The 18,440-nt window shown below is 38.0% G+C and overlaps 2 pseudogenes across 1 annotated transcript in view; both read left to right on the top strand.

The window, feature by feature from the left end:
- LOC144663598 (tubulin-specific chaperone cofactor E-like protein pseudogene) overlaps positions 1-15,166 on the top strand; it is a 38,508-nt pseudogene extending 23,342 nt beyond the window's left edge. Inside the window, exon 2 of the transcript XR_013572628.1 lies at positions 15,152-15,166. The product of XR_013572628.1 is annotated as a tubulin-specific chaperone cofactor E-like protein pseudogene (transcript). The remainder of the gene's footprint in view (positions 1-15,151) is intronic.
- LOC144664217 (tubulin-specific chaperone cofactor E-like protein) lies at positions 11,309-14,757 on the top strand (annotated as a pseudogene).
- Positions 15,167-18,440: the final 3,274 nt, after the last annotated feature.

Below are 18,440 nucleotides of genomic sequence, written 5' to 3'. Positions count from 1 at the left end.
TTTGTTATTTAGAATTACCTGCAGTGAAGCGAAATACTTCTTTGTTTAAATTGTCAGCAGAACTTTGCCTAACTTTGGTTAGCACATTAGCAACAATAGGTTAAGGAGAAGGGATTTTTCCCTTATCTCTAAATCAACAAAGTGCCTTGTGACCAACCTGTCAGCCCTGTTCATGAAATGGAACGGAACTGCAATTTTTTTGTTCGCTTCAGTAATAACAATTTACACTCGATATCCATGATGGTAATGATTTGTTTGTAACACTTCATCAATTGTAATCTCTACTTTTGCTGTATAATTTACTTCATTATACATTTGTTACAGCCCGCTATACCCGGGGTAGACTGTGTAAGAAACCAGAGATTTTTGACCCTCTGTAGCATCACGTGTGTTCCTAGTTGCAAAACATGCAGATCGAAAGCTGTGAATTATTGTTAAAGGCTGTGAAGCGGTGAATAAACGTTTGAATTTACCACTGTCTATATTTTAGCAATAGAGTCTTGTAGCAATTTGGCGAACCCTCAGGGCAAGTCGAAATGCAAATTACGAGTAGCAATGGAGCAGTAAAGCGATACTACACGATAAATGCCTCTTATGTTTTATTCGGGCAGACTTTGCAATCTGAGAGTGTAAACCAATTTCTTTCCTTAATCTACTGCAGCTAAAGTATGTTTCACTAGTGTAAGATATTTCAATATTTCATTTCTAGCAAGCAACCAGACCTAATGATGCAGTCAGTGTTCATCTGGATTTAAGATGCGTCAACAAAGGTTATACGTAGTATCGAATACTTACCTCAGCTAAACAGACAGAACACCATGATTCAGATGACTCGGTAACCTGGAGATAGGTTTACAGCAATTACAGCACTGATCGTTGAGACATACGTCTAAAAAGTTTGCAATAAGATTCGACAGAACATCTATGCATCTAAACCTTGTCACAGATGAGTCAGTAATGCCCGGCAGTAATGTTGGCAATGACTTTGCGTGACACAGAAAGCGAATTAGTAATAACTAATTAGCTTTTTTTTTACCTTATTTCATTTTCAATCATTAAAGATTATGAGATCAGAGCACGGATATAGCTGATGACCTCACAAGATTAGTCTGGCTCGTACAAGTGAAGCTACGTGATAACTATCCTTAATCCAATTGCTTGTATTTTGTTTACATTGACGGACTGTATTTGACTCAGTCTTAACATTGTGGTTACAAATAGCTTGTCTCGAGATGCAAGGATGTTCTTCGATACGAACACATATGAAACATTGCTGTGACGGAAAACACAACGTTATCATTTAAAATCAAGTCATTGTTAACAAATCAAGCTGCATCAGTCAATTAAGAAGACTCTTTCAAGGTCTCCTTACCTATGTTATGAAACTAGTTGGGATATTTTTTATTCAATTTTAGGTCAGCTACTGTTTGCTGAAACTTCCTTGATATCCAATGACTGGTATGTTTGACACGTATCGGGGGCTGAAGAAGAGTAATGAAATTAGAAAAACTGTTTGGAATCCATTTTATTCTCGCCCAGTCGGCTTAACCACCCTTGCTCTGCTTTGGTTTATTATTTCCTTTTTGGTATTTTTCTGCCTCAGCTGTAGGTTTTGAATTTTTCCTTTTAATTAACGGTAATTTTTGTAAATTGCAAAAGGGACGTAACATATAGTGGCATAGTTCCTATATCATTTCCAAGACGCAGCTAGTGGCTTTGGCTGGGCATCATTGTTGTATAAGTTTGGCGGTTAAAAATTCTGCAGTGCATCCTTTCTTGACAGCTGCATATTCAATATTCTTTTTCATCTAAAAAGACTCCACTAGTCCAGTGGCACCATTGGTGCATAAGTTTGGCAGTTAAAATGCAGTACATCCTTTCTTGACAGCTGCATGTAATTCAAAATTCTTTTGCATCTAGATCTAAAAAGAGTACACTTTTTTAAGTCAATAAGATCTTTAAAGATCACTGGGCCTAAAGGGTCGAAAAACTCTCCTCCTCCCCTTTTCTCCTTTCTGAGGAAAGAAAAGTCATATCTTCGCTCCGGGGCTCTCGTTTTGAACACAGTAATATCCACCAGGAGACCCTCCAGTAAAACGTTCCCTCGTGGGCTCTTACGCGCCACGTTTTCGTTGGTAAGGGCACATTTACCAACCAATAAGAGCACGTAAAGTTCATTTCAATTTTCTACCATTTGTTGTTTGTTTTCTTACCTCTTAACGTATCATCATCAAAATCAAGTTTTCCATCAGAAGGTGATGTGACTTGATGTTGGGCCATGGCTGAAAACACGTTGTGAAAAATATCTGAAAGCGCCACGTTTTTTTTGGTAAGGGCACATAAAATAAGAGCACGTAAAATTTATTTCAACTTTTTACCATTTGTTGTTTGTTTTCTTACCTCTTAACGTATCATCATCAAAATCAAGTTTTCCATCAGAAGGTGATGTGACTTGACGTTGGGCCATGGCCGAAAACACGTTGAGAAAAATATCTGATTTTAATTACTCAATTATCTATTTAACAATTAGACTACACAAGTCAGAGTTCTCCATGAGAGAGCCTTGAGGCACAATATCACCGCTAAGTGAAACAACAACGCTTAATGGGGCCCGCGGATATTTACTGGTCTGACAGGTCCTTTTTTAAAACACGTTTTTGAAAAGCAAATCATTGAACGACTCAGTTCGCAGAATTTTTAAAGCCTTACAGAAGGATCCTGAAATAATGTAAAATCAATAAGTTGGGGCGATCAAACAAGATTTGTTTAAGTTATAAGCGGTTTTCTGAAGCCTTCTTTTTTTAATAAAACGAGATTATTTTTTTAAATGCCACGGTGAATTTTTTTGTAATGACCTCAAACACGTTGGCAACATGTAAAGTTCACCCACAGGAAGTTACGTGAAAATCCTAATCGTAGATTTTGCAAAAATTAATAGCGACTTCATAATTTTGCTCTAAAAAACTGTTATATTATTCTGTTCGCCTCAACTGCCGCATAAATGTGATAGCTATCTTGACCAAATGTCCACCCCTTTTAAGGGTGATATCACTGACAACGTGTGTTAAAGGAGAAGTTCACTCCAGAATGGCCATTTATTTTCTCCACGCCAATAAAAAGTTTATACAAAGAAATTTTATTCGCGAAAATTTCAGCCTCCAACGTGCGCTATAACCCGACGAAATCTTCCCCAAAACTCGACAACTGAACGCCGCCATCTTGGAGCTGGTAATGTATGCGTGACGTCAAAGAGCTCAGTCTGAAGATTCTTCGTAGTGGCTTTTATTTGTCAAAATGCCTGTTTTTGCATCTCCATTTTGCTCAAACAGAGCTCCAAAAAATACAAAAAAACAAGGAGCTTCGACTATTAAAATATTCCCGCCAAACTTCAATGACAAGGTGAATGACATATCTTTGTGTAAACTTTTTATTGGCGTAAAGAAAATAAATGGCCATTCTAGAGTGAACTTCTCCTTTGAAGATTGAAAGATCGGAGTTCTGCATCAAATCTTAGCAATCTATAAAGCTGGATGATTTTATGCCGAAATGTTTAGAAACTCAAACAAATGATACAATTTTATCTTGCAAACAATTTGTCATTTTAATGAAGATGAATTTTTCGACAATGATACGAGCATGGGACAAAGAAATAATCTGAGTCCCCGACGGGAATCGAACCCATGACCTCCCAGATATCGGTTGGGCGCTCTAACCAACTAAACCAACGAGAGATTCGTGGTGAGCTATGGCCATTTACTGGGTTCATATGTGACACGCGTCCTGCATACTGCTAGTATCAGCAATGTCGAAGAACACGATACCGTCGCTTGCATCTACCCGTGAACACTCGCCGCCAAAACATGATCTAATTGAGTATTTAACGTTTCATGATTCGTCATTAAACGTTGAAGCTTGGCAGACCGCAACGGCAACTTTCGCGCCGAACGTTCAACACATTCCGGTTTCGAAATAGCTGAAAGATTGGATTTTGAGACTTCTTTCGAAAAATTGATCCTGATCTGTGTTGATATGCATTTGCAGCTTCACTTGAAACACTTTTAGTGCAAAGTTTAACCCGTACTCAGTGTTTATGGTGAGAATTTTAAGCACAAAAGTTGTCGTTACGGTCTACAAAACTTCAACGTTTGATGAGGAATCATGCCACGTTTGACACCCAATTAGATCATGTTTCAGCGGTGAGTGTTCACGCTTAGATGCAAGCGACGGTATTTCAAAGGTTCGTGCCAAGTTTCAGCGCGTTTGGTTTATACGGTTTGAAGAATGTCCGACTATTTGGTTTGTCTGCCGGTCATGACAGCTCATGAGAGGGGAGCAAAACATTGGTGCTTAACATTATGGAACCATTATATTTCCTTCTTTGCAGGCATTGCAGGCAAGCTGTTTTTGTTATTTAGAATTACCTGCAGTGAAGCGAAATACTTCTTTGTTTAAATTGTCAGCAGAACTTTGCCTAACTTTGGTTAGCACATTAGCAACAATAGGTTAAGGAGAAGGGATTTTTCCCTTATCTCTAAATCAACAAAGTGCCTTGTGACCAACCTGTCAGCCCTGTTCATGAAATGGAACGGAACTGCAATTTTTTTGTTCGCTTCAGTAATAACAATTTACACTCGATATCCATGATGGTAATGATTTGTTTGTAACACTTCATCAATTGTAATCTCTACTTTTGCTGTATAATTTACTTCATTATACATTTGTTACAGCCCGCTATACCCGGGGTAGACTGTGTAAGAAACCAGAGATTTTTGACCCTCTGTAGCATCACGTGTGTTCCTAGTTGCAAAACATGCAGATCGAAAGCTGTGAATTATTGTTAAAGGCTGTGAAGCGGTGAATAAACGTTTGAATTTACCACTGTCTATATTTTAGCAATAGAGTCTTGTAGCAATTTGGCGAACCCTCAGGGCAAGTCGAAATGCAAATTACGAGTAGCAATGGAGCAGTAAAGCGATACTACACGATAAATGCCTCTTATGTTTTATTCGGGCAGACTTTGCAATCTGAGAGTGTAAACCAATTTCTTTCCTTAATCTACTGCAGCTAAAGTATGTTTCACTAGTGTAAGATATTTCAATATTTCATTTCTAGCAAGCAACCAGACCTAATGATGCAGTCAGTGTTCATCTGGATTTAAGATGCGTCAACAAAGGTTATACGTAGTATCGAATACTTACCTCAGCTAAACAGACAGAACACCATGATTCAGATGACTCGGTAACCTGGAGATAGGTTTACAGCAATTACAGCACTGATCGTTGAGACATACGTCTAAAAAGTTTGCAATAAGATTCGACAGAACATCTATGCATCTAAACCTTGTCACAGATGAGTCAGTAATGCCCGGCAGTAATGTTGGCAATGACTTTGCGTGACACAGAAAGCGAATTAGTAATAACTAATTAGCTTTTTTTTACCTTATTTCATTTTCAATCATTAAAGATTATGAGATCAGAGCACGGATATAGCTGATGACCTCACAAGATTAGTCTGGCTCGTACAAGTGAAGCTACGTGATAACTATCCTTAATCCAATTGCTTGTATTTTGTTTACATTGACGGACTGTATTTGACTCAGTCTTAACATTGTGGTTACAAATAGCTTGTCTCGAGATGCAAGGATGTTCTTCGATACGAACACGTATGAAACATTGCTGTGACGGAAAACACAACGTTATCATTTAAAATCAAGTCATTGTTAACAAATCAAGCTGCATCAGTCAATTAAGAAGACTCTTTCAAGGTCTCCTTACCTATGTTATGAAACTAGTTGGGATATTTTTTATTCAATTTTAGGTCAGCTACTGTTTGCTGAAACTTCCTTGATATCCAATGACTGGTATGTTTGACACGTATCGGGGGCTGAAGAAGAGTAATGAAATTAGAAAAACTGAGTAACAAAACTATTTGTGGTGGAATAATGGAAAAATCTCCTGACTTTTGGAAATAATGGAATAACAGAATCGATGTTTCCTTTGAAATGATCAGCGGCATTTCTCTAGAATAATGTATATTTTCCCTGACTGGAAACAGAAAGGAATAACAAAAATTTGAGAATAGGAATAATGGAATAAAGGACACTACATTGTTACCTTTTAGCCTCCAAACACGACCTGTATATAGACTTGCTTACGTCGAGGTCACAAGGTTACAAGTCTCGCAGCGCGAGAGCACCGGAAACGAGAAGCGAACGACTTTTAGAAAGTCTAATTTGTAAAGAGATAATGAATATCTTGATTTTAAAGAATATTCTATCTACAAATAGCATTGTCTATTAAAAGAGATTAAGTGTAGTACTCTGGAAAATTCGAACTTGGTCCGGCCACGGTACCTCACCGATTTGGCTAAAATTTTACATGTAGTCTTGGTTTGGGGTGTAAATTATTAACTACGGATTGGATGTTTTTAAGTTCTCTAAATTATTACTTTGGGAATTATGAACATGGCCTGTTTTGATCGGCCCCGAAGGCGAACCAAAATGGCGGAACGAAGGACTACTTGTCACTTTACCTTTTTTTTTTTTTTTTTTTTTTTTTTTTTTTTTTAATTGCAAAATTAAACACAGAAAAACAACAACTTACAGTTCACTTACTTACATTGCTTACGGGACAATTACCTACATCACTTACTGGATAATTACTTACAATACAATTGCTTACATTACTTACACTACATTAAGTTACATTGCATAAATTAATTAATTAATTAATTAAAGAGACTACTTACATACAATACACGTTACTTACAATACTAACAAAGTGCAACACTTATTAAGGTTGACCTACAAATACAATTATTTCCATACAGTGTTAGCCTTAGGGTTTTCTTCATTTTTTTTTAACAGTTGCTTGTTGCTAAATACGTTTAATTATAATTATCACCCACTTAGATTTCTAACGATTATCATTTGACGCTGCTCCAGTTTTGAGGCTGTTGTAACATGCCAGAAAGACAGAGAAATGTTTCATTTCAGGGGACAAGTTGCGTGTCCTACAGGACCATATATAATATCTCGCCACAAGAAAATTAAAATTAAGTTTCTGTTTATTTTTGGATGTGTCTGGCCTTAGGCCTAGAACTATATTTAAAGAAAGGTTGTATGTTCTCAGCACAAGATTTTGGCTTACAAGAAGTTCCTTAAAGTTTTGCCAGAAGGTAGAGATAACTCTACAGGACCAGAAAAGATGAATTAGGCTTTCCTTCTCAGTTTTGCAGAAACTACAGAGATCGTTATCTTTTATTCCTACTTTTTTAAGAAAATCATTAGTCGCCAGTCGTCTATGCAGCAATTTGAATTGAAATACAATTAGTTTTGTAGATTTGGTACACTGGAAAGATAGCTGGTACGCTGCATTCCAGTCTATTGGTTCATGGGCCTCAAAGGCGCAATCCGTAGCCCATTTTTCTTGACTATTGGTTGGACACATTTATTTAAGACTAATTAACTTTTTATAGGCCTGTCTGCTTGCCTTACTTGCTTTCATAAATTTCGTATAAAAGCTTTCGTATTGTATATTTGTATTATTGTGTAAGGGTGCTTTGATTTTTTTTTTAAAGCGGATAACAGCCCGTAAAAAGCAAGATAATTTGTTTCAGTGATACCATACCGATCTTTGAATTCAGCAAAGGATAGGAAAATATTTGAATCTTTCATCAAATGCGAAACCCTGTAAATCCCTTTTTGCTGCCATTTTTTGTAGAATATTGGTCTGTTATCGATTCTTATAAGGGAGTTGTGCCAGAGGCTCTGAGAGCAAAAATGGTCCGTATTATTCTCGTAAGTGATTTCAGACCAGATATTTAAGATTTCCACAATAAATGGATAGGATAAATTGACATACTTTGACAGGTCACGTTTGCTAAGGTTGCCGCTGAAAAAGGCTCTGCCACCGTAGTTCCGGAGTTCTAAGTCAAAAAAATATTTCCTTTACCTACAAGCGTGCCATGAGCTTTCGACAAAAACTATTAGTCCCATCTTAAAGATTCATTCTTTTACTCTTGTCCTGTACCGAAAATTTTGTCGAAATGAAACGTTTTGGTTTTTAACGAGCAAAATGTTGTAGTGTACCTCTAGGTTGCTTTAAAGACTTATGAATTTACTGTTAATCGAAAGACCAATATCTCCCATGTTATGTCGATTGAGAACTTAGCATTTTCCCTAAATGTAGCTTATTTATGGCTTATTCGATATAAGAAATAAAAAAAATTGGCAACTTCAATAACACGCAATTAAAAGTACAAGTACTAATTGGAACAGGTGCGCTGTAAACAGGCACTGGATAAGGGGGGAGGGGGTGCTTATTGGAACTGGAATAAGAACGCCCTCATCGGAGGAAAAAGGGGCGGGCACCTTTTTGGAATATAGGAAGCGATAACTGGAATAGGTGTGTTCATCGGAAGTGTTATTGACCAAGCGTGGGGTCAAGCTGACTGGATATTGCCCAAGTTCCGTTTTGCATTTTTCTTTTATGGACCGAGACGAAGTCGGGGTCAATAAAAACGCAAAAAAAGAACGACGCCGATATCCATGTAGCCACCTTGACAAAAAATGCCTGATCAATAAAGGATTTATTACATGGCCAAAAAGAGACATTCTTCTCGCGGGACCGACGCGGGAAATCTCAAGCGGGAAAGATACGCCCATCTTGAATGCTAACGTAGCCAATCAGAACAAAGGATTCGCTTCATCTTGCCCGCGCAAGGATTCAGTCATATAAAAAATGGAGCTTATTGGAATAGTAGTTTTCATTGAAATAGTAGCATTTATTGGAACAGGGGCGTTTATCACAATTGGGATAAACTACTATATAAACTACTTGTCCACGGTTCAGGTCTGTACGTTATTCCGTTCTCGAGTTATCCGTCAAAATGCTTCATTTGGCATTAAATTCTGCTACAAAGGGTGGTCAAATCACCCCCATGAATAAGTAAACATTCACATAAACACTTCTCGCAAAACCTCAGCGGATCAGATTGTTAAAAATCGCAGGATAAGGCATTTTCTTTTAGAAATCGTGACAGCCTTCTGGCGGAGTGAAACTCTGAAACTGAATTCGAAATTCACTATCTTAAAGACGGCGAATGCTATCGAGCTAAACACCGTCAGCAAGATATATATTAAGGGAGTCTAATAGCCAGTGAAGGATAAAAACTTCTGGGTTTTAGAATTTTGATGACGACACATGACAGCATGAAAACCAAGTAAAATATAACGGCGCTAAAAAGTAAAAGAAGCTTGTTGCGATAAAGACACTTTCCAGAATGTGGCACCTTTTGTAAACTTATGAGAATACCTGCTGCACAGAAAAAGGCCCAGCGGGCCATTCGATGGTTCAGACTTGTTGGAACTATGGCAAGGAGGGGGTACTGACGTGCCCCAATTATTCATTATATTTTTTTATTATTGTTTAAATCAGTTTACAAGAGAATATATGATTTTTAGAATTTCTATTGTGTGAACTAGTAACCAATTGCATTGAAACATTTCTCGTTCGCGGCTTTTGATTGGCTTGGAGACATTTTCTTGCTTTGGTCGCGTCATCAGAGTGTTTTGTTTTCCAAATTCCTTTTACAAATTCCAGTACTTAAAAAGAAAAAATTCATAGCCCATCCCCCCCCCCCTGAACTTTATGACCGGTCCCAAACTACACTTTTCTCACGCACGTGTATTAGTACTGTTTATGGTAGCTCATAGTTTTCATCTTTTTTTAAACCATGGTTGTGCAACCGCTACTGGTGGCTGGTGAAGAGATGCGGGGGTGAAGTTATTTGAAGCATAAAAGTTTCAACAGTGTTTTCTGGATCAAATTTTGGACCCCCCCCCCCCCCACCCCCTGCTAATAAAAAATTTCTGGATAAGCACCTGGATGTTGATTGTGTCCAAAATCTTGTTTGTTTGTTGTATTGATATTGTGTTCGAATTATAAAACCTATGCGCGATTCTTGGCAAAATATATAGTTTCATTATAACAAAGATAAAAGATAAGGTTCTTTCTGATATTTTCCCTTTCGTTCGGTGAGTTCGTTGTGCCCGAATAGCTTATCTACTGTTCGACAGCGGGCATTTCGACCCCCACCCCTCCACCCTTAGCCATTGCTAAAATTGTTCATTTCAAGTGCAGTTTATTTATTTAGTGTCGCTCGAGATATTCCGTCCAAAAACACAGAAATATACCAAGCTTCAACTTAACTTAAAATAACTGGAGGAAGAACTGTTGATATTGAAATGCCTTAGTTAAACACAAGGTAAGTCCAGCTTTGAATTACTTTAGCAAAGTAACAACGTTCGAATGTATTACACTCTTTTTTTTTATAAGAATCTAGTTTATAAGAATTTCGAGGCTGAAATTGGCGAATTTTTAAGAATATTTTGAAATGCAAAATAAAATAGGTGTGCGGCTTCCTTTGGGCATATTGATACAGAACTGTTTCGAGGCCGTTCTTTGTTTATATCAGTTAAATCAAAGCAGTGATCGAGAGCCTTCTACAAAATTATTCAAACGATTTTTCTTCTTTATTTAGGGTACTAAATCGTTGTTTGAAAACAAAATTTGCTTACACATTTTTTTGGAAGAAGACGAAAATGTCAACGCTTTGTCTCCACATGGTACCACGACGTTCATGATGGTTGCATCATACCGCAAAGTACAGCAACTTGTTAAATTGTTTTCTCTTTTCCAAATAGAGTTGCCCATTTTTTTATTTCTGGTATTAAATCATCTATAAAAACTCTACATGTCTGATAACGGGCACGTTCTCAATCGACATAACATGGGAGATATCGATCTTTCGATATACTGTAAATTTATGAGTCGAAAAATCATTCTGGAAGTACCGTACAGCATCTTGCTCGTTCAAAATCCAAACTTTTCGTTTCAGCAAATGTTCGATACAGAACGAAAGTAAAAAGATAGCTCTTTAAGGTGGTGCAAATGGTTTTTGTTAAAGTGTTATGTTAGGCTCGGAGATAGAGTAACAAGAAGTTCTTCGTTCCGCCATATTTGCTAACTCTCGAAGCCGATCGAAAATGGCTATCTCCATAATTTCCAAAATAAAAATTTATAGAAATTTAAAACATCCATTTCGTACTAAGGACCCCAAATCATGATTACATGCAAAATTTGAGGCAAAACGGTGAGGTACCGTGGCCGCGACTTTTTAAAAATAATTAATTGTTCGAAACTTACAGAGTATAACACTTAATTACGTCTATGTCGCAAAGCTTCAGTGCAAAGAACTAGTTGACAGGGCTATTTGATTAAAAGTGTTTCTTGATTATTGAGGCAAGATGCTAGATGTAAGACGATGGAGAGTAAAACATGTTCAAAGTGATGTGGATGATCGTCGTTCGTCTTTTTTTAAAAATCCGTGGCTTGGTAACGGTGGGTTTTTTAAATCTAAAATGACCATCACCGTTTAATCCATCCCACTATCCTAAGTACGAAACTGCTATTCTTTATTCAGAGGAATTTTGGCAACATTCCCAGCACCTGAAAACTTTTCAGCGCAGAGAATGTTGCCAAATTAAAATTTGAAACTCAGACATTGCCAAATGTCGAATAAGTAAGTAAAACGTTATTTTAGCAGGGTAATTGGACAACTGCAGGGGAACTGAATAACTGAATCTGGCATAAAATGACCTTTCCGATTTTTATGAGTCTGGAAATAAATTACTCTAGCTGAAGAAAAATATTATATTAGAACACAGGCATTTTTCAATACAATGATTGTTACACTGCTCACGCTTTGTATATAGCCAACTGGTCTGCCTCGCACATGAAAACCCTTACGTTGAGCCCGTGGTAGTTCATTTGCTCTTAAAGGACAACAGAGAACGAGCCATCTTAGTAGATCTGCTTGCTGTGAGCTTAAGATTGTAGGTTCAGCTCTCTGTCCCAGGACCATTTTTTTCTATTTTTTTTTTTTTTTTTACAATGGGGATTGTTGGGGGTAGGAGATGAGGAGCGAGCAATCTGAGACCAAAGGGTTTATTTTGCTGCCTCCTATATAAATATAAATTTGTAACAGCCACTAAATCATACAAAACTTTATTCCCTATAAGGACCAAGTTTAAAATGAGCTTTTAAAGTACTACCATAAAATAAAATTATGAATTACATGTACTATTTTGGCCATAAAAAATACACAACAAACTTTATTATCTAGACGCTAGTATATCCCTTCTCAAACTAAGATGATGAAAAGTTACAACATTTTAAACTAACCTTCACTCCCTCCCTCCCTCCCTCCCTCCCTCCCTCCCTCCCTCCCTCCCTCCCTCTCTTCCTCCCTCACCCTCCTTTAATTTGAGGCCTCAGTACAGCTGAAGCTTAGTAGTCTTAGTATACTTCTTTAATGGCTGGCACGTGCCATGCTAGCTTATAGTTAAAGGGGATGTGTTTGCTTTCCTTGGCCTTATAGGTGTTTCAAATAATTAATCAACTACAGAAGTTGGAGTTTCTAAACCAAAGTTAAAATTACTTCTCGCAAAGGATTGACGACTTAACTTCATTCATGGGAGAGCATTGCAAGGAATCACTGGTGTCCATCAAAAAACAGCTGAGCAACACTGCTGTGTCATTGCAGACAGTTTACTCTCTTCTGAATTGTCTCACTGGGTAAGTTTTACATTGAACCTTTTCATCTACATTCTAACTTTTCCTCAAGTCTGGTTCTCATATAATCGCCCCGATCGTTTCCATCGCCTCTGTCACTTCAAAAAGGTTTTTTTTTTGCGATCGGAGCGATTATATAAGAACAGATGATTTTTAACATGTGTGGTGATTGGGCGATCACGATCTCTTGGATCGCCCGTGTTCTATCTTTCGAGTTTCTCTTTCCTTCCTTCGCCGTAAAACTACAACAACGGAGAAAATAGGAGGCCACGAATTTTGCCCTTTCATTGATCATGAAGGCTGCCGTTGTGTTGGATCTTAGGGTGAATGATTGTTTTTCGTAGGTCTTCACTCATACCAGGCGATCGGGACGATCATATGAGAACACCCGATCGTTTCAAATCGCCTCGATCGCCCACGATCGTCCCAGTATTTGTAAACGATCGATGCGCTAGAAACGATCGGGGCGATCATATGAGAAACAAGCTTAAGTATACAACAGCGTAGGCTCATTAACAGCTGCAGAGTGTTCAGAAAATGAACCCGTGTATCTTTCCGATTTCTGCCGCTCTCTCGACAGTGATCCGTGTGTGAATGTTTGACATTACTTAGTAACAGTAATTGTATAAAATGTATCCTGCAATGCTGGCGCTCCCAGCCCCCACCCCATTCCTGACCTCGTTCTTTCGTCTCAACCTTCTACGTTTACGACTCCAGATATAAAAACAACATTATCCAACGCTCGCTCGTAAAAAAACGCTTGAATTGCACTGAAGCTGCACAGAGTAAAGTACAATTTAGGGTGCAATCTGGCGAGTAATTTCGCACCCAGCTGTTTTCAAAATCACGAGCACAATTACACCCTGAATTGTAGGAGAGAGAATCCAGTTACAAGTTAATGGTTGTGGCATCGATAAAAGTTGAGGTTAAGAAATCTGAGAGAAACTATGTTCAGTGAATATTTCTGTAATTTACAAGACAGTAAAGCGACAGCAGGAAAGAACCAACTTGAAGTGAATGATGAATGAATGACAGAGTTGTCTACTTTCGATATACAGATCCAGCCTGAAACAGACCTCAGTACAAGGCTCTTGAAAAAAATACAGAGTTTATAGGAATTATTTTTCAAAGCCTTATAATGATTTCTATTATCTTAGACTGAATTTTACAATATCCTGAATTGGACAACTGTAATTGGACACTCATGCAATTGCACTAGAATTGCATAACAGATAAGTACGAAGAGAACCAATCAGAAACAAGAATTTTTTTATTGGTGCGATTAATGATAGAAGTTTTTGTGTGGCAAATTTAAACTACAGAGTGTAAGACCTATACATCATGAGTCCTAATGGTTGTGAATTGAAAGAATTCCAGACTCACCCGAGCAGTATTCCAGTGTCAAAAGCTTGTCAATCAACAAACACGGCATCACACAGTGGGACCAGATTGGAAAGCTTTGATTCGTGTTCCCAGGCTTGACAGAGCTACGCATGTCAGAGTGTCCTCTAAAACATCATAACTACAGAGATTTCACAACAGTTTCAAAACCTGAAGGTTCTGAACCTAAATGATACTCTGCTTGACACATGGGAAGCCATTGAGGCGCTAAAATGCTTCTCAGTCTTATGGGGATTCCCCTGCTAGATCAGTACTCAGACCAAGGGAAACGTCAGCTGCTGATTGCAAGACTTCCTAACATAAAAAAGCTCAACAAGACTGGGGTGACTGAAATGGAAAGAGAGGCCGCTGAACGATTTTTCATTCGACATAACATGGATGACGAAAGCCCACCTTCAAGGTATCGTGAATTGGTGGACACTTATGGTGTGTTAGACCGACTGGCTGAGGTCAACATGAAACCGAAAGAATCTGCCGTGATTTCCTTTATATTTGATGATGAGCCTCTTTTCAAGAGGGAAATAAACCTTTTGCAGAGCACAACAAGCTTGAAGAAATATTTAAGCGAGATTATAGGATTACCACCTTCAGGATTTAAGATTCTTTACCATGACGTTGAGTTTTGCTTTGCTCTTGACGAAATGAAATATGGCCCAAAGAAGCTATACACATACAACATGAGAGACGGAGATGAAATACATGTGTGGAGTCGCTAAGCACTGCAAGGTTATTTAATTATCATTTATAGTGGTTTTCAATTGAAATTTTCTACAATTGTGAGGATTCAAAACTATATTGTAACCAGGACTGAGTTTAGCATCCCATACCTTGTAGTAGCAGCTCCCGTCCCCTCCAAAGAGGTTCCTGCCACTTTGAGGTATTCGTATTGCAAAATGTTGTGAAATTTTTTTTTCCAGGTTCCTGTGTCTTAAGATCCTGCTCACTACCCGCCTTCTCTTTTCTTCTCCTTCCTCCCATAGAGTTCCCCCCAACATCCAGGTCCCCCTTGTCCCCCCCTCCCCCCAACATTTAATGCAACTCCAAATGAATGCACCAAAGTGTTTTTTGTAGGATTTTTGGTGATCATCGTGAACACTTTTAAGTTAACAGTTAAGGTGTTACACAGCAAGCTATATCCTAGGATAGTAAAGTGGGCACGATGGGAGCAAAAGGGAACAGAAAAACTTTTTTCTGTAAAGCACTTTCTTTTCCTCTTCTTTTACCCACCTTCACTTGGCTAGTCTAACAAGATTTTTTCATTATATTCAGAGATTTTGCGCTATCCACATTTGTTATACATGTACTCAGGTCCAACTGTGTAAAATCATCAAGCTATTTAATATTCCTTTTTGAGGATGTGTACGTTCAAATGATAAACATCATTTACTTTAGTAAATAATAAAGATGGTAGATTTCAAGCTCGGTGATAAATACCGGATACCCAACCGGTATCTGGGAGGCCATGGGTTCGATTCCTGTCGGGGACTCAGATTTTTTCTTTGTCCCACGCTCGTGTCATGTTGAATAATTTCTTCATTATAATTTACTTTCTTGCAAAGAGCAATTGATATCCTTATCGTCGGGATTTTTAAAAGTATCCTATCAAACATATCAGAATGAACGTATTCTAAGTGTGCTGAACTCATCCCTAAGAGCCACCAGTATCTAAGACAAAACATTACACCAACTAATGCATACGTGATGCATAGAAGTCGCAAAATCGTCCAAATTGAGGCGGGAGGAACAGAATAGGGAGGAGGGAGAAATCGCGGCGAAAAAAGTAAGGAGGAGGGAAAAACTTGCTAAAAAATGTTGGGAGGAGGAAGATTTTGTCCATTTGGCTAATCAGACAGGCGGTATCTTGCATAGCCGGCCCTTCTACCCCTGCACAAGGTGGTTCCTCGTCGTGTACACTTGTTATGACCACTTCCTTGAGTGTTCTCAAAGGTGAAGAGTTTCGTGGTTAAAACTAAAGTTTAGTATTTAGGGAATTATGTATATATTGAAATAAAAACTATGGAAAATAAATGGGTTTTATTCGAATCATTTTGTTACAAACATTGCCTTCCGTACTAGCTAGATAGGTTGTAAGCGAAATAAGCGAATAAATTTAACGTGTTGTAGTATTTATCGTGTCTCGTTAACTTTTGGAAATAGTCTAAAAGTCAAACTACCGTAACTTTTCCAAAAGACTTTCTGAAGATGTCACGCTAAGGCCAGGGGCACCCAAAAGACCGTTTCGGTGAGTATCTGTTTAAGAGACATATTAAACAGGGTCCCCTATTCTTTTTTACGTGAAGCGTGATTGAGGCTATTTATTTGCCGTGAAACATGATTTGGGCTTTTATAATTCGCGATTCTCAATTTTAAGATCTTTTTACGCGCGCGTTAACTCAACTTTTAGCTTAAACGTGACCCGTGAACGAAGAGTTGAATTAGACGTCAATCGTAAATAATCTTCTTTTTCGTGACTTTATTTCTGATTTTCTAGGTAGTTCTAGTAAACGTACATCTTTGTTTGAGGGTCTCAATGGGGTAGTGGCTTTTACGGTTTACGGCTAACGATTAATTTATTTCCATTACGGTTAAAAAAAGTTAAAAATTAATTTCCATTGTTTTTAAAAGTTAAAAATTAATTTCCATTATTGAAAAACATATCTTAGGTCTGAGGATCATTCTGGGGCGATGAAGTGACCCATTCTGTTTTATTTAAAATTACCAACGGATTTTTTTACGGTTTACATATTTTACGTGTAACGGTTAAATTTTTTTCCAATTTTTACGCCTAACGGCTAAATGTTGGGCCGTTTTACGGCTAACGGTTGACCCCATTGAGACCCTCTTGTTTTAGCTCTGCGGTTGGGATTGGGACTTTTTACAGCTATTTTGTTGCGTGTGCGATCTTGACAGACACAATTTCCAGTCTTACACCTTCCTAGCGTAACAGTCTAAACAGCGAACGCCATGATTTTTGCGTGTCCGTGAAAACATTTTTAGAATTATTCGTGACGCCTGAAAAGCAAAATATTTTCACGTAATTCCATTTCGCAGAGAGATATAGCAGACCCTGATTTTAGCCGTGCGATGAAAAACTTGAGATTTTTTTAATTCAAACTTTATTGCCATGAAGTAAGTAATGCCTGTTGTTTTGAAAAAAAAAAAAAAAAAAACAGAAAAAGGCGTTTTCTTTACGAAAAAAGGCCAGCTAATATTTCCGAAATGGCAGCAGCGGCTCGTAAATACAGGTTTAATTTCGGTTAACAATATTTCGCTCCTTAACATTTGTCGGAAGTTTAAATGCGTATTCGATTCAAATCCTCTTTTCTTAGCGCCTTAAAAATAAGGCTTTAAATAACACAAAAAGGACACTTAAAACGTATAAACGGTGTTCCGACAAAATGTTCTCGTTCGGTGCCCCTGTTTACTGATCTTCTTAGATGAAACTCCAGACAGTGCTGGCGGTGCGGAATGAGATGCCTGGGGACGAGTGCTATGTAAAACGGGGGGGAGCTCGTCGACTCTTTTTGGGTTCTAAACTACGCATGTTTGACTCACTTGGAGAGCTCAGAATAGAATTCTTATGTTTTTACACATTAAGGTAACGTTAAGGATTGAATGGAAACAAACAAACTAACTAGAGCGCCCAACCGGTATCTGGGAGGCCATGGGTTCGATTCCCGTCGGGGACTCAGAATTTTTTCTTTGTCCCATGCTCGTGTCATGTTGAACATCTCATCTTTATTATTTATTACCGAGCTTTAAATTTACCATCTTTATTATTTACTACAAACTAAACGTCTTTATACTGCGTCAAAGGTTTAGGTCTGGATCTGACATAAAATCTTTTTCAAAAATGCATTAATAAAGACACGACTAAACTTTACGTCCAATTTTCTAAGGCAAAATAACCCCGAATCTAAATATTAGTGCAAGAATGAGTCGATCTACATCAGAAGATTTTGAAGCCGTTCAATAAAATCGCACTTCGTGTTCTATCAAGTCTAAAACACTCGGCTGCGCCTCGTGTTTTAAACTTGATAAAACACTGCTGCTCATTTATTAAACATTACATAATTTCTTCTTGGGCCCAGCTTGGTATCCTTAACGGTTTAATTTCAAATCCCCCCTCCCTCCCTCCCTCCCTCCCTCCCCCTCCTCCCCCCCCCCATCGTCGAAGTTCTTCTTTAAAAGATTGTCCTGCGAAAAATAAGATACAGTTAGGTTGTATCAGTTTCCCGGATTGGGGAGAAAACAAGTGGATTTCAGCTGGTGAGAGGAAACACAGCGGAAATCCTTAATACCAAATTTTTGTAGTCTTGACACCCTTAGAGGACAAATACTAATTTCTTTCCAAAGTGAAATACAAAACTGGTCCCGTTTAAGACCCTTAAGACACCAATACCG

Source organism: Oculina patagonica, chromosome 8, assembly GCF_052425735.1.
Source record: "Oculina patagonica isolate OP01 chromosome 8, crgOcupat, whole genome shotgun sequence".
Classification (NCBI taxonomy): Eukaryota; Metazoa; Cnidaria; class Anthozoa; order Scleractinia; family Oculinidae; genus Oculina; species Oculina patagonica.
This window is presented reverse-complemented; position numbering and strand designations above follow the sequence as displayed.